General features: G+C 37.5%; 1 long non-coding RNA gene across 3 annotated transcripts in view; it reads right to left on the bottom strand.

Annotated features, from left to right (window-relative positions):
• Positions 1 to 470: 470 nt before the first annotated feature.
• LOC118355021 (uncharacterized) overlaps positions 471 to 16324 on the bottom strand; it is a 93913-nt gene continuing 78059 nt past the window's right edge. For all 3 annotated transcript variants that reach the window (XR_007411362.1, XR_007411361.1, XR_007411360.1), the window contains exons 8-10: positions 14399 to 14560; positions 3941 to 3994; positions 471 to 1447 (exon numbers count right to left, since the gene is read on the bottom strand). This is a non-coding gene — a long non-coding RNA (uncharacterized LOC118355021). The remainder of the gene's footprint in view (positions 1448 to 3940; positions 3995 to 14398; positions 14561 to 16324) is intronic.

Raw genomic sequence — 16324 nt, 5'->3', positions numbered from 1 at the left:
TCTCTCACCTTCTCAAGGAATTTACATCTTCAGTTGTTCTTCCTCTCCCCTTCATCTTAAACCTCTGCTCCAATTGGATTGTTTTATTAACATATAAGCGTTTTCTACTACTTCTGGTCTTTAAAAAAGTTGTGTGTTTGTTTGTTTTAAGCATCTCATCTTCCCACACTTACTGCTCTGTATTTCTCTTTCTGTTTGTATTTAAATCTTTTTTAAAAACTTTCCTCTGGCCTTGGCTTTATTTCTGAACCTTCTGTTTGCCTTTCCACTCGCTTGAATCTGGCATCTGCCTCCAACACTCCATCTAACTCATTGTTGCTAAAGTTGACACTGACCTCTATAATGGACTTTGAAGATTTGACCCAAGTGGCCACTATTTGTCAAAACCATGGGCTTCATTGATGCCTTGACACCACAGTTCCTCTTATATTTTTGGCAATTCTTTCTTAGTCTCCTTTGCTCGTTACTCCTTTTTTTTTTTTTTTTTTTTTAGATTTTATTTATTTATTCATGAGAATACACAGAGAGGAGAGAGAGAGGCAGAGACACAGGCAGAGGGAGAAGCAGGCTCCCTGCAGGGAGCCCGACATGGGACTGGATCCTGGAACTCCAGGATCACGCTCTGGGCTGAAGGCAGCACTAAACTACTGAGCCACCTGGGCTGCCCTCGTTACTCTTTTTATCAACATCTCAATGTTGAAGTTCTTTGGGTTCTTTTCTTAGACTCTCAACCTAGTGGTCTCATTCATTCTCATGATTTTAAAAATACTGTCTGTGCTAATGATGTCCAAATTGATATTGCCAATCCTAACCCCCAGAATGACAAGCTCATATCCAGTTAACTACTTGACTCAGCCACTTAAATGCCTCATGGTCATTGAAAATAAATTTGTCCAATATGAAAAGGTTCCCTCTCCTATCCCTTTCAATGGCTTTGCTTTCTATTTCAGATAAAACCCAATCTCTTTAACATGGCCCCAAACGATCTGCAGGATCTGGCCTCTGTCTAGATCTTAAAACTCCATCTCATGTTTGCACATGACAGCATCACTGAACCAGTTTCAAAAAGGTTCCTAGAGAACACGAACCTTGTGCCTGCCTCAGGTTTTACATATGTTATTTTCTCCACTGATACAGCTCCTTCACCTCTTCTCACCCATCCGTTAACAGTCTTCACTTAGCTAAAAGCAACTCATCTATTAAGATTCAGTTCAAATATTATACCCACCAATTCTCCAGTCCAACTTAGCTCCCACTCCCCAGCTGTTATTCTGTCTCTTAGGAGCCAGTTAATTTACTTCACAGAAGTTATCACAACATTTAATTATATAATTAAGTGAGTGTTTATGTCCAACTTTTCTAGTAGATGGTAAATGCCATGAAGCAGGGATATTTTCTGTTTTATTTACCATTGCAACATACTGTCTGGTTCAATATCCATGAGTTCCTGAACGAAACAAATAAAAGTTCATTATTAGCTACTTGAGCAGATTAAACCATCTAATCTTTGTAACAATTGTACATATAATGTTCTTGTGTATTAGAAATATAAAACATTTAGTATTTTTGTCTCATATAATATCCACACAAGATGTGTGACATGGCGTAACTACCTCCAAAGTTCTCCAGTTTACAGCGTCTCTATTTTGTATTATTCCATTTGAAGTCCCAAACATCATTTCTGTTAGCAGATAATGCACCTGAGGCTTAGAAACCTAAGAGATTAGTAAAATTCATATTTCTAGTAAGATGGCAGATCTTTAGATTGTCATGCCAAATGTTCCTTACCTTGCATTATGTTGCTTCAAGAATGTAATTGTATAACATTGCTTCTGGAATAAATTTTAGGGGCACCTGGGTGCTTGGTCAGTTAAGCATCTGACTCTTGATTTTGGCTCAGGTTGTGGTCTTATGGTTGTGAGGTAGAGCCCCATGTCAGGCTCTGTGCTCAGAGGGGAGTCTGCTTGAGATTCTCTCCATCTCCCTTTGCCCCTCACCCTGCTCACCACATTATTTCTCTCTCACATAAATAAATAAATATTTTAAAAATGTACTTTTTAAGCCCTTAGAGAAGTGGGGCAGAAAAACAACTTTGACATTTTTTACCTTGAAAGACAATCACAAGAAACATAAACTTTGATGCCAATAATAAAATCGTATTACCAAATTCACTGCCTATACCCCTCCCACCAAGGATAATGCTAAATAATCTTGGCAGCAGAATAAAAGTGTTTAAAATGATTCTATCTAGGGACAAGCTATATCATTTTGATTTCCTGATTCCATTCACTCATTAAGATAGGATAATGTGCTATGGGAGGAATCCCCCTAATTTTTAGGAGAGGAATATGATAAAAATTATAACTGGTTTAGCCTATTAAAACATTGTCATTGGAGGTGACTGGATGGCTCAGTTAGTTAAGCAGCTGACTGTTGATTTTGGCTCAGGTCAAGAACTTAAGAGTCCTGGGATCGAGCCTCATGTCTGGCTCCACTTTCAGCCGGGAATCTGCTCCTTCTCCCTCTGCCCTCTCTTCTTCTCTCAAATAAATAAATAAACAAATCTTTAAAAAAATGCTATCTCCCACATCCTATCCACTCATCAGGTAACCCACATATTTATTTGATAGTTATTTTCCAAGGTAAACATATAGGAAACGAAGTACAATTCGTAAGGTGATGCAGGCAGTTTCTGTGGCATTAGCAAGCAGACTCACATGAGCCATTTCTCAAAGAAGGACTGCTTTACATTGTTGTTAATATGAACAATAATAACAATAGATAACATTTGTTCAATACTAGTAATGGTCGAAGCACTATTCTAAGTTTGTTTTTAAGTGCTCCTTCACTTTATTCTCTAAACCCTACTTTACTTTATTCTCAACCCACTCTATAAGATAGACATTTCTTTTTTTTTTTTTTTTTTTTTTTGCCATTTTGTTTATAGACTGAAGCTCATGGATCATGAAACTAGGCTTCACCATTGCTCAGCTGGTAGGTTATAGAGCTGGAATGTTAACTTAGGCTTATTTACTTAAAATTCATTTTCTTTACATGCTGGGAATAGTAGTCTTCCCTCATCCATGCGGGATAGTTTCCGAGACCCTCAGTGGATGCCTGAAACTGCAGATAATATCAAACCTAATGTACTCTGTTTTTTCCTCTACAGACACACCTATGATAAAGTTTAATTTATTAAACTTACTGGGTCTAATTAGCAGAGCAAGAGATCAATGACAATGATAATAAAATAGAACAAGTAGCACAATATACTGTAAATAAAAGTTATGTGAAGATGGTCTCGCTCTCAAAATAATTTTGTACTATTCTCACCCTTGTTCTTGCGATGATGTGAGATGATTAAATGCCTAGAAGATGCGATGAAGAGAAGTGAGTGGCACAGGCATTGTGACATAGCATTAGGCTATACTACTGACCTGCTAACCATGCATCTCGAAGATCATGTGCTTCTGGACCCCGTTGACTGTGAGTGACTGCAACCACAGAAAGTGAAGCCACAGGTAATGGGAGACAGTCTACCATGTTGACCATTCTTTGTCCTTTTTGATTAGCTAACCTTGGAACCTGGGAATCTTTACTTAATTAGGAACCTTGGTCCCTTTACTTTCAAAGTAATGATTATGGTTCCTTTTCTGTGTATCTCATGTTTTCCTAGGAATTGTTTAAAACTTCCATTAAGAATGGGTCTGAATAACAATAACAAGCTGGCAATTATGTGAGGTACAGGATGTGCTAACTTTATTTTGGTAAATATTTTGCATTACATACATATATCAAATCATCACATTGTACGACTTAAAATTCCACAATATTATATGTCAATTATATCTCAATAAATCTGCAGAAGGAAAAAAAAAAGAAATGGGTAAGAGATATGAGCTTGTGGTCAGACAGAAGGAAATCCAGTTTTTTCACTTACCAGCTGTTGATCTTGGCCACATTATCTTACTTCAGTAAGCCTCAATTTCCTTGACTATAAAAATAAGAATAAAAAATAATTACAATCTGCTTTACAGCTTCTCTTGAGAAATAAAGAGTATATGTCATGCACCAAATATGCTCTTCAGTCCATAGGAGATGCCCAATAGGTAACAGTTTATTATTACATTAAAAAAATATTTTTTTCAATATCATTTTAGCACTTGTTAGCTGTGTAACTTTGAGAAGGTTACTTTACCTCCCTGGGCTCCATTTCTGTTTATCTAAAGTAGCAATTATATTATTATTACCTGCCCAATCATTCTGTCCAAAATCAATTTTTGTTCACATGTATACTTTTGAGAATGAAAAAAAACATCGAAATAATTTAAGTAATATGACTTATGAAATAGTCACCAACATTGATTTTGTTTATACAGGCCTAGAAACTAGTTTTGTACAGAAATAGTTATAAAATGAAATTATTTCTAAAAATCTAAATAATGTATATGTGTGTTCTTAAAGCAAAGTAAAATGGTTTTATCATAATATTACCTAGATGCATCCTCACAATGGCATCTTTTGGTCAATAGATTTGAAATTCTTGATACCCCTAATTGCTCTATGTAGAACATAATATTTGAAAAAATATTCTGTTTATAGCACTGAGGGCCATAGTCTGTTCAGAGCAAATTCTGCTAAGTGCAAGATAGTCTGAATTTTATTTTTTCATACTTAAATGGAAATATTTCATCTCAAATATCCTTTCGCTCCATTCAAAGTAACAATGTTCAACAGTTTTACAGTTGGATCTTGTCAATGAGTTGACACTTTTTATTATTCTTTCGAATGTTTTGCCAAATTTGAATCCTCGAAAATCATTGATCCTCTCAATTTCATTTTACTGTGATACAGAAAATAAATGTATACAAATAAAAACCAGAGGCTCCATCAAAAGATTTTCTACCAGATGAGATGTTCCAAAATACAATTATAGGATTTTAAAGCTAAATCATGTACAACATTTACATTCTTATTTAATTTGCTCAATTGCTTCCTTTGTAGGAATAAATTTTGATGACTACTTGTTTTCATGCTTTGTCTTCAGTAATTGTAGTTCCTTTCAAAGCTTCAAAAATTGAAATTCCACTCTAACACAGTTATTAAATACTTCTAATTGTTTTTTAACAACATGAAATATTAAGGAACTTGGCTACAAAAGAAATCAATATAACTGTAGGACAATTAGAATGACTTACCAAATTGGTCAGTTTAAGCTCAAACATATCTAAAATCGATGTTGTGATGTGTCATAAGAAAAGAAAATATATATTGCCATGATAATGTGTGTGTGTTCGGTACTAGCTCTTTCAAAGAAATTTTGTAGCTCAGTTCTCTGTGTATGTACAGAATATTTGTAAATTTGGATAATGATAGCTTATATTTCAAAGGATAGAATAATATAGCTGGTTTGAATTTAAATTATGAGTGTACCTTAACAAATTTCCTGTACATGGCTCCTCCATAAATTTCTTAATTTATTAGGAAACCATTTTTTTAACCATAAATTATGCTACACAAAACTTGTAATCATATTATCTCCATGAAAACAGATACATCTTTAGTGTTCACTTTTACAAATAAGTTAACAAAGATGTTCCAAATAATGATATATCACTTTCAATAAAATGAACTCCCAGGGCAGCCCAGGTGGCTCACTGGTTTAGCGCCACCTTTGGCCTTGATCCTAGAGACCTGGGATCAAGTCCCACATTGGGCCCCCTGCATGGAACCTGCTTCTCCCTCTCCCTGTGTCTCTGCCTCTCTCTCTGTGTGTGTGTCTCTCATGAAAAAAAAAAAAAATCTTTAGAGATTAAAAAAAAAAAAAACTCCCAAAAGTTTTACTTAAATTCTGTCAATTGGATTTAAAAGAAATCAAATCATTGCCAGAGCATAACAATTTTTCAATTTGAAATTTGATAACTGATATAAATGCATATGAGCTTCTTCTACTATAGAAGTGACATATGTGTATGTTTAATGTGAATGAAATTCTTCTGTTATGAAAGCAACATGTGAAGAGCTACCACTGCACACTTTATATATATACAGGAAATCTTAAAATATACACAGCAAAAATAATTTACAAAAATCATGGGATCTAGATGAAAACTCATGCTTCATAGTGATACATAAATGCATCTTTTGTAGCTAAATATATTAAATCATATTTTGGTCCAGAGTTTGTAAATGAATATTAATTTGGGAGGTTATTTTTGTTGTTGCATAATGTGTGTAACACAGGATTTACCATTTTAACTATTTCTAGGTATATGGTTTAGTGACATTAAGTACATTCATAATGTTCTGCAAACGTAGCTGCTATCCAATACTTTTTGATCATCCTAAACAGAAATTCTGTGCCCATTGAACAATAACTCCCATTTTCCCTCCCCTGGGCCCCTGATACCTTCTATTCTACTCTTTGTTACTATGAATTTGTTTATTCTAGGTACTTCACATAAGTGGAATCACACAATATTTGTCTTTTGTATCTGGCTTATATCACTTAGATAATATACTTAGAGTTTGTCCATGTTGTTGAATGTATCCAAATTCCATTTCATTTTAAGGCAGAATAATAATTACTAATACTAATTTTTGAAGTAACTACTGTTATTTCTGGTTTGTACATTTTTCTTATTGTCAATGACAATAAGAAAATCCACAGTGGCTGAAAAGTGACAGCAAATACTTGTGCAAGTTACATTTTCATCACCAACTTGAGAAATGGGAATTCAGGACTCAGTTTTTCACAATACGTGTTCGTTCATCTTCCAGGAAGTGTGTATATGTATATATGTGTTGATGCCAGAATATTCTATTGTCAAAAAGTTACCAAAAATAAAATAGGTAAAAATTTGTGAATTCCAACTATTCTGTGAATAAAAAATACATTATGATAGGCAGACCAGGCCACTCTCTAATAATGTTTCCAAGTACCCAAATGATATTAATCTTTGGGATTAAGGAACTAGAAATAAGAATTCACGGTAATTTTCACAGAAATCTTAAATTTTCTGTATTTTTCATGAGATGTTATTTTTGTTTTCATTTATTTATTTATTTATATATTTAAATTAAACGGTTTTCTATTTTATTCTCAGAAATATGCAACCATTATCACAGAGAGTTTAAGAGTTTCACCACCCCCCATCCTTTAGTTATCACTCTTTTATCCCTCTATTTCCCCTATCCCTGTCCCCAGACCTAAGCAACCAGGAATCTGCTCTTTATTTCTATAGAGTTGTCTATTATGGATATGCCAAATAAATGAAATAATATAATATGTGACTGGCTTCTTTCACATTGCATAATCTTTCCAATATTCATTCATGTTGTAGCATGCATCAGTAGTTTATTTTTCATGGCCAAATATTTTCTTGTATGAATAAGGCACATTTTGTTTATCCTTTTGTCAGTTTTTGGGCATTGGGATGTTTTAAATTATTTGAGTGTATACTTAGGAGTAGAATTTCTGAGTTACATGGTAATTCTATCTCTAACCATATGAGGAACTGCCAGATACTACTTTATAAAGTAGTTGTATCATCTTGCATTCCCAATAGTGGGGTGTGAGATTCTAATTTCTCTACATCTTTGCTAGCACTAAGATTTTCCTTAAAAAAAAACAAAAGAAAACACAATAAAAAACCTAGTAGATGTAAAGTGTTATCCTATGGTTTTGATTTGCATTTCCTTAATGATTAGTAACACTGAAAATCTTTTTATTTGCTTTTTGGTCATTTGAATATCTTCTTTCAAAGAATGTCTTTGGGTTTTTTTAAAAAGATATATATTTTTATTATTGAAGTTCGATTTGCCAACATATGGTATAACACCCAGTGCCCATCCGTCAAGTCCCCTCCTCATAACCCATCACCCGGTCATCCCAACCTCCTACTCACCTCCCCTTCCACTACCCCTTGTTCGTTTCCCAGGGTTAGGAGTCTTTCATGGTTTGTCTACCTCTCTAATTTTTCTCATTCAGTTCCCCTCCTTCCCTTATAATCCCTTTCACTATTTCTTATATTCCCCATATGAATGAAACCATATGATGATTGTCCTACTCCTATTGTCTTACTTCACTCAGCATAATACCCTCCAGTTCCATCCATGTCAAAGCAAATGGTGGGTATTCGTCATTTCTAATGGCTGAGTAATATTCCATTGTATACATAGACCACATCTTCTTTATCCATCATCTGTCGATGGACACGGAGGCCCCTTCCACAGTCTGGCTATTGTGGACATTGCTGCTATAAACATTGGGGTGCAGGTGTCCCGGCGTTTCCCTGCATCTGTATCTTTGGGGTAAATCCCCAGCAGTGCAATTGCTGGGTCGTAGGGCAGATCTATTTTTAACTCTTTGAGGAGCCTCCACACAGTTTTCCAGAGTGGCTGCACCAATTCACATTTCCATCAACAGTGCAGGAGGTTTCCCCTTTCTCCACCTCCTCTCCAACATTTGTTGTTTCCTGTCTTGTTAATTTTCACCATTCTCACTAGTATGAGGTGGTACCTCATTGTGGTTTTGATTTGTATTTCCCTGATAGCCAGTGATGTGGAGCATTTTCTCATGTGCTTGTTGGCCATGTCTATGTCTTCCTCTGTGAGATTTCTGTTCTGTCTGTGCCCATTTCATGATTGGATTATTTGTTTCTTTGCTGTTGAGTTTGATAAGTTCTTTATAGATCTTGGATGCTAGCCCTTTATCTGATATGCCATTTGCAAATATCTTCTCCCATTCTGTAGATTGTCTTTTAGTTTTGTTGAGTGTTTCTTTTGCTGTGTAGAAATTTCTATCTTGATGAAGTCCCAATAATTCATTTTTGCTTTTGTTTCTCTTGCCTTCATGGATGTATCTTGCAAGAAGTTGCTGTGGTCAAGTTCAGGAAGGGTGTTGCCCGTGTTCTCCTCTAGGATTTTGATGGATTCTTGTCTCACATTTAGATCTTTCAGCCATTTTGAATTTATCTTTGTGTCTGGTGTAAGACAATGGTCTAACTTCATTCTTCTGCATGTGTGCCATTTTCCCAGCACCATTTATTGAAGAGACTCTCCTTTTCCCAGTGGATATTCTTTCCTGCTTTGTCGAATATTAGTTGATCATAGAGTTGAGGGCCCATTTCCAGGTTCTCCATTCTGTTCCATTTATTTATGTGTCTGTTTTCGTGCCAGTACCACACTGTCTTGGTGATCACAGCTTTGTAGTACAACTTGAATTCGGCATTGTGATGCCCCCAGTTTTGGTTTTTTCAATATTCCCCTGGCTATTCAGGGTCTTTTCCAATTCCACACACATCTTAAGATTATTTGTTCCAACTCTCTGAAGAAAGTCCATGGTATTTTGATAGGGATTGCATTGAACATGTACATTGCCCTGGGTAGCATAGACATTTTCACAATATTAATTCTTCCAATCCATGAGCATGGAATATTTTTCCATCTCTTTGTGTTTTCCTCAATTTCTTTCAGAAGTGTTCTGTAGTTTTTAGGGTATAAATCGTTTACCTCTTTGGTTAGGTTTATTCCTAGGTATCTTATGCTTTTGGGTGCAATTGTAAATGGGATTGACTCCTTAATTTCTCTTTCTTCCATCTCGTTGTTAGTGTATAGAAACGCCACTGATTTCTGTGCATTGATTTTGTATCCTGCCACACTGCCGAATTGCTGTATGAGTTCTAGCAATCTTGAGGTAGAGTCTTTGGGTTTTCTATGTACAGTATCATGCCATCTGTGAAGATGGAGAGTTTGACTTCTTTTTTGCCAATTTGAATGCTTTTTATTTCTTTTTGTTGCCTGATTGCTGAGGCGAGGACTTCTAGTACTGTATGTTGAATAGCAGTGGTGAGAGTGGACATCCCTTTTGTGTTCCTGATCTTAGGGGAAAGGCTCTCAGTTTTTCCCCATTGAGAATTATATTTACTGTAGGATTTTCATAGATGGCTTTTAAAATACTGAGGAATGTTCCCTATATCCCTACACTCTGAAGAGTTTTGATCAGGAATGGATGCTGTATTTTGTCAAATGCTTTCTCTGCATCTAAATAGAGAGGATCACATGGTTCTTGTTTTTTTCTCTTGTTGATGTGATCTATCACACTGATTGCTTTATATGAGTGTTGAACCAACCTTGCATCCTGGAGATAAATCCCACTTGGTCATGGTGAATAATCTTCTTAATGTACTGTTGGATCCTATTGGCTAGTATCTTGTTGAGAATTTTTGCATCTGTGTTCATCAGGGATATTGGTCTATAATTCTCCTTTTTGGTGGGGTCTTTGTCTGGTTTTGGAATTAAGGTGATACTGGCCTCGTAGAACAAGTTTGGAAGTATTCCATCTCTTTCTATCTTTTGGAGCAGCTTTAGTAAAATAGGTATTATTTCTTCTTTAAACGTTTGATAGAATTCCCCTGGGAAGCCATCTGGCCCTGGACTTTTGTGACTTGGGAGGTTTTGATGTCTGCTTCAATTTACTCACTGGTTATTGGCATGTTCAGGTTTTCTATTTCTTCCTGTTCCAGTTTTGTAGTTTGTGGTTTTCCAGAAATGCATCCATTTCTTCCAGCTGCTCATAATATGTTTTTAAAAATCATTTGTGGGATCCCTGGGTGGCGCAGTGGTTTAGCGCCTGCCTTTGGCCCAGGGCGTGATCCTGGAGACCCGGGATTGAATCCCAGGTCGGGCTCCCGGTGCATGGAGCCTGCTTCTCCCTCTGCCTGTGTCTCTGCCTCTCTCTCTCTCTCTCTGTGTGACTATCATAAATAAATAAAAATAAAAAAAATCATTTGTATTTCCTTGGTATTGATTGTGATCTCTCCTCTTTCATTCATGACTTTATCGATTTGAGTCTCTTTTCTTTTTAATAAGGCTGGCTAATGGTTTATCTATCTTATTCTTTCAAAGAACCAACTCCTGGTTTTGTTGATCTGTTCTACAGTTCTTCTGGTCTCTATTTCATTGAGTTATGTTCGAATCTTTATTATCTCTCTTCTTCTGTTTGGTGTATGTTTTACTTGCTGTTCTTTCTCCAGTTCCTTTAGGTGCAAGGTTAGCTTGTGTACTTGAGTTTTTTCCAATTTTTTGAGGGAGGCTTGTATTACGATGTATTTTGCTCTTAGAACCACTTTTGCTGTATCCCAAAGATTTTGAACAGTTGTATCTTCATTTTCATTAGTTTCCATTACTCTTTTTAATTCTTCTCTAGTTTCCTGGTTGACCCTTCCATCTTTTAACAGGATGGTCTTTCACCTCCACATGTTTGAGTTTCTTCCAAATTTCTTCCTGTTATTATGTTCTAGTTTCAAAGCATTGTGGTCTGAAAATATGCAGGGGACAATTCCAATCATTTGGTATCAGTTGAGACCTGATTTGTGACCCAGTATGTGGTCTATTCTGGAGAAAGTTCCATGTGCACTTGAAAAGAATGTGTATTCAGTTGCATTTGGATGGAAAGCTCTATATATATCTGTGAAATCCATCTGGTCCAGTGCATCATTTAAAGCTCTTGTTTCTTTGGAGATGTTCTGCTTAGAATATCTGTCATTGCAGAAAGTATCGTGTTGAAGTCTCCTACTATTAATGTATTATTATCTAAGATGTCTTTACTTTGGTTATTAATTGATTGATATACTTGGCAGCTCCCACATTCGGGGCATAAATATTCATGATTGTTAGGTCCTCTTGTTGGATAGATCCTTTAAGTATGATTTAGTGTCCCTCTTCATCTCTTACTACAGTCTTTGGGATAAACTTTAATTTATCTGATATGAGGATTCCCAAGCTTTTTTTGAGGACCATTTGAACGGTAAATGGTTCTCCACCCTTTCATTTTCAGGCTGGAGGTGTCCTTAGGTCTAAAATGACTCTCTTGTAGACAGCAAATAGATGGGTCTTGTTTTTATTATCCAGTCTGAAACCCTGCATCTCTTGATGGGATCATTTAGCCCATTCATGTTCAGAGTACCTATTGAAAGATATGAATTTAGTGTCATTGTAATACCTATTCTTTCCCTATTTTTGTGGATTATTTCTTTGGGCTTCCTCTTTCTTTTACAGTCCCCCTTAATATTTCTTGCAGAGCCAGGTTGGTGGTCACATATTCTTTTCAGTTTCTGTCTATCTTGGAAGCTCTTTATCTCTCCTTCTATTCTGAATGACAGCCTTGCTGGATAAAGTATTCTTGGCTGCATGTTCTTCTCATTTAGGACCCTAAATATATCCTGCCAGCCCTTTCTGGCCTTCCAGGTCTCTGTGGAGAGGTCTGCTGTTAATATGATATTTCTCCCCATATAAGTTAGGGATCTCTTATCTCTCACTTCTTTAAGGGTTTTCTCTTTATCTTTGGAATTTGCAAGTTTCCCTATTAAATGTAGAGATGTTGAATGGCTTTTATTGATTTGGGGGGCACCTTTCTATCTCCTGGGTCTGAATGCCTGTTTCCCTCCCCAAATTAAGGAAGTTATCATCTATGGTTTGTTCAAATATACTTTGTGGCCCTCTCTCCTTCTTGGCATATTCTGGAATCCCAATTATACATAGATTCTTCCTTCTTTTTTTTTTAAAAAAAAATTTTATTTATTTATTTATTTATGAGATACACAGAGGGAGAGAGAGGCAGAGACACAGGCAGAGGGAGAAGCAGACTCCCTGCCTGCAAGGAGCTTGATATGGGACTCGATCCTGGATCCCAGGATCATGCCCTGAGCCCAAGGCAGACGCTCAACCACTGAGCCACCCAGGTGTTCCTAGATTCTTCCTTCTGAGGCTGTCATTTATTTCCCTTAACTTTTCCTTGTGGTCTCTTGTTTTTCTCTTCTTTCCTAAGCTTCCTTCCTTACCATCAACTTGTCTTCTATGTTGCTCACTCTTTCTTCCACCTCATTAACCCTAGCTGTTAGGACATCTAGTTTGGATTGCATCTCACTAATTTATTTTTAATTTCGGCCTGATTAGATCTCCATTTTGCAGTAACAAAGTCTCTAGAGTCCTTTATGCTTTTTTCCAGAGTCACCAATAGCTTTATAAATGTGCTTCTGAATTGGCTTTCTGACATCTAATTGAAAGCTCCAATACTGACCACCAAAACATATACAAGATAAAAGAAGGGGGCAGAATGGGAAGGAAGAGAGAATATAATCTCACAGAATGAACCAGCATGGTATTTCACTTGGTTCTGAGTGTATGTTAGTCATGTTTTAGACTGTGGGTCTAAACTGGGTATTAACTTCCACCATTGTAGAACAAAGAGAAAACAAAAAACACAAAACAAAAACACATATCTTGTATATCTCCCAAAATTAATTTGAATATGTTGAAGGGAATCCAGAAGTGAAAAATATATCTAAGACATGTAATTGTAGAAATTTTAAAGTCAAAAAGGAAGAAACTTAAAAATGAAGAGTTGGTAAAATATTGTAGTTAAGGTGGGTAAAGGCAAAAAATATTGGAGATTTTTAGTCTGTTATAAAAATGAGTTGTATAGAAAAATGGGGAAAAAATTTTAAAAAGAAAAGAAAGGAGGGGTACCCTCTAGTTCTATATACTATGTTCTCTCGATTTTCCCCTTGGTCCTGGAGCTTTCCAGCACTGCTGGGTCTAGAACTTGCTCTTCCCCTGTCCTTCCAGCAGGTCTTCTGGGGGAGGGGCTGCTGTGCTGATTCTCAGGGGTGTGCATCTGAGGGACCTGCCCCCCACCCCTCCCCCGCCGGATGCTGGGCTCAGTGGGAGCTGTTGACCCCCTGAGGCCCGTGTTCCCTGGTGGCCCCACCCCTCCCAGGTACAGGGTGACACCAGGAGGAACACCACCACTGGGGGCGGCCAGCTCTCCAGACCTGGAGTCAGCTCCCCCAGTAACTACCACGGTCTCCCAGTCCGCACTGGCCTGGGTGCAGGGCGGGGGAGGGTGCTGACCTGCACACCTCGGGGGGTGCGGGGGTGGGGGGCAGGAGCCTCCGCCGTTCTGTGCTCTCCCCGCCTCCGCCCGGCCCGGGGGACAGCGCAGGATCCTGGGCTGTGTCCCCCTCCCTGCCCTGGGATCCGGGCCTGCAGCTGGAGGCCGCAGGCTTAGCGCCCCCTCCCGGAGCCCCCCGACCCCCGGCTGCTCCCCAGGCCCCACCCGCTCCAGCCTATTACAGAGCTCGCGGGTGTGGGCGCGCTCTGCCCGGGCGCCTGCTCTCCTAGTGGCCCCGGGAGGCTGGAGGCGCCCCTGCCCCCTGCGATCCTGCCCGGTTTCCCTGCTGAGCGCCTTTCCGTCGGGGAAGAATCACGGATTTTGAAGGTTCCTGCTTCTCCGGGTGGGGCTCTCCGGTCCCCGAGCCTCTGCCTCCTTAGCCGGGCTCCTCACGGCCCCTCCCCCACTGGATTAGTTTTTATTTACTTTTTTCCTCCTTCCTACCTCGTTAGAAGCGAAAACCCTTCTCTCTGTAGCATCCGGCTGTCCTCTCTTTACATCTCAGGTCAGATTCATAGGTTTTCAGGGTGGTTTGAAAGTTATCCAGGTGAGTCGGGGGGACCAGGTGAGGTGAGGACCCTGCTCCTCCGCCTTCTTGCCCGGCTTCTGGATTTTTGTTTTAAAATAATAATGAGTGAACATAATAGAAAATTATTTTTCTGTGATAGGATTGCACTAAAATTTTCAAAGATTTTCCGTGTGAAGAAACAATAAAAAACACATGGTTTTTATTATTACTATAATGCAATATATTATGATAAGGTTATATAATTCAATACCATGTAAAAATGACCTCTACCATATAGACATTTGTGAACAGAAACCTTAAATTAATATTAATTTTAAGAATTATTTAGAAATTGAGGGATCCCTGGGTGGCGCAGCGGTTTGGCGCCTGCCTTTGGCCCGGGGCGCGATTCTGGAGACCCGGGATCGAATCCCACGTCAGGCTCCCGGTGCATGGAGCCTGCTTCTCCCTCCTCCTGTGTCTCTGCCTCTTTCTCTCTCTATGTCTATCATGAATAAATAAATAAATCTTTAAAAAAAAAAAAAAAAAAAGAATTATTTAGAAATTGAAAGATATGTGCTAGAAATATTTAAAATTTATTATTTTTTCCAACTCTTCTTAGATATAACTGATACATAACATTGAGTAAGTTTAAGATGTACAAGTTGATTTGGTATGCACAAATGTTGTGAAATGATTACTACAATAAGGTTACATCTCAGTTATATTTTTGTGTGTGGTGATAACTTTAAAAACTTTAAAAATGTTTAAATTTCTTAGCAATTACAGGTATATAATACATGATTATTAAATATAGTCACCATGCTGTATATCAAATTCCCAGAATTTATTCATCTGATAATAGGAATTTCATACTTTGACCACATTCACTCATCTCCCACACGCCCTTGCTCCAGTGACCACCGATCTACAATCTGTCTTTATGAGTTTGTTTTTTAATATCCATATACGAGATTATATAATATTTACCTCTATTTGACTTATTTCAGTTAGCACAATAACCTGAAGTTTTGTCCATATTGTTACAAATGACAAAAGTTCCTTCTTTTTTATGGTCTAGTAACACACACACACACACACACACACACACACACACATCTCACATATTTATCCATTCACTGACAGACACTTTGGTTGTTCCGTGTCTTGGCTATTGTAAATAATGCCACAGTGAACATGAGGTTGCAGTCATTTCATTTCCTCCATATTGTTTTCATAGTAGCTACATCATTTTACAAGCCCACCAGCAATGCACAAGGATCCTAATTTCTGTATCTCCTGGCCAACAGTGGTTCTTTTCTCTTTTATTTGTTTACCTTGTAAAAAAAACAAGTCATCCTAATGAGTGTGAAATATTAGCTCATTACGGTTTTCATTTGCATTTCTGAATAATGACTGATGAGTTAGTTATCTTTTCTTTACATCTTTCTACATATAAGATCATATCAGCTGCAAACAGAGCCAATTTTACTTCTTCCTTTTCAATTTGGATGTTGTTTATTTCTCTTTCTTGCCTCACTGCTCTGATTAGGGCTTCCAGTAATAGGCTGGATGAGAGCGGTGATAGTAGGGGCCCTTTGTCTTAGTCTGGATCTTAGAAGGAAAGCTTTCAACTATTCACCACTGAATATGATGTTAGCTGTAGGTTTGTAACACAGGGCCCTCACTATGTTGAAGTGCACTCCATCTATACTCAATTTGTTGAGAATTTTTATCATCAAAAGATGTTGAATTTTGTCAAATGCTTTTTCTGTATTTATTGAGATGATCATATGAGTTTTACCTTTTTTTCCATTAATGTGATCTATCACATTTGTTGATCTGTTGTTGATATGTTGAAC

Source organism: Canis lupus, chromosome 6 (genome assembly GCF_003254725.2).
Source record: "Canis lupus dingo isolate Sandy chromosome 6, ASM325472v2, whole genome shotgun sequence".
NCBI lineage: Eukaryota > Metazoa > Chordata > Mammalia > Carnivora > Canidae > Canis > Canis lupus.
This window is presented reverse-complemented; position numbering and strand designations above follow the sequence as displayed.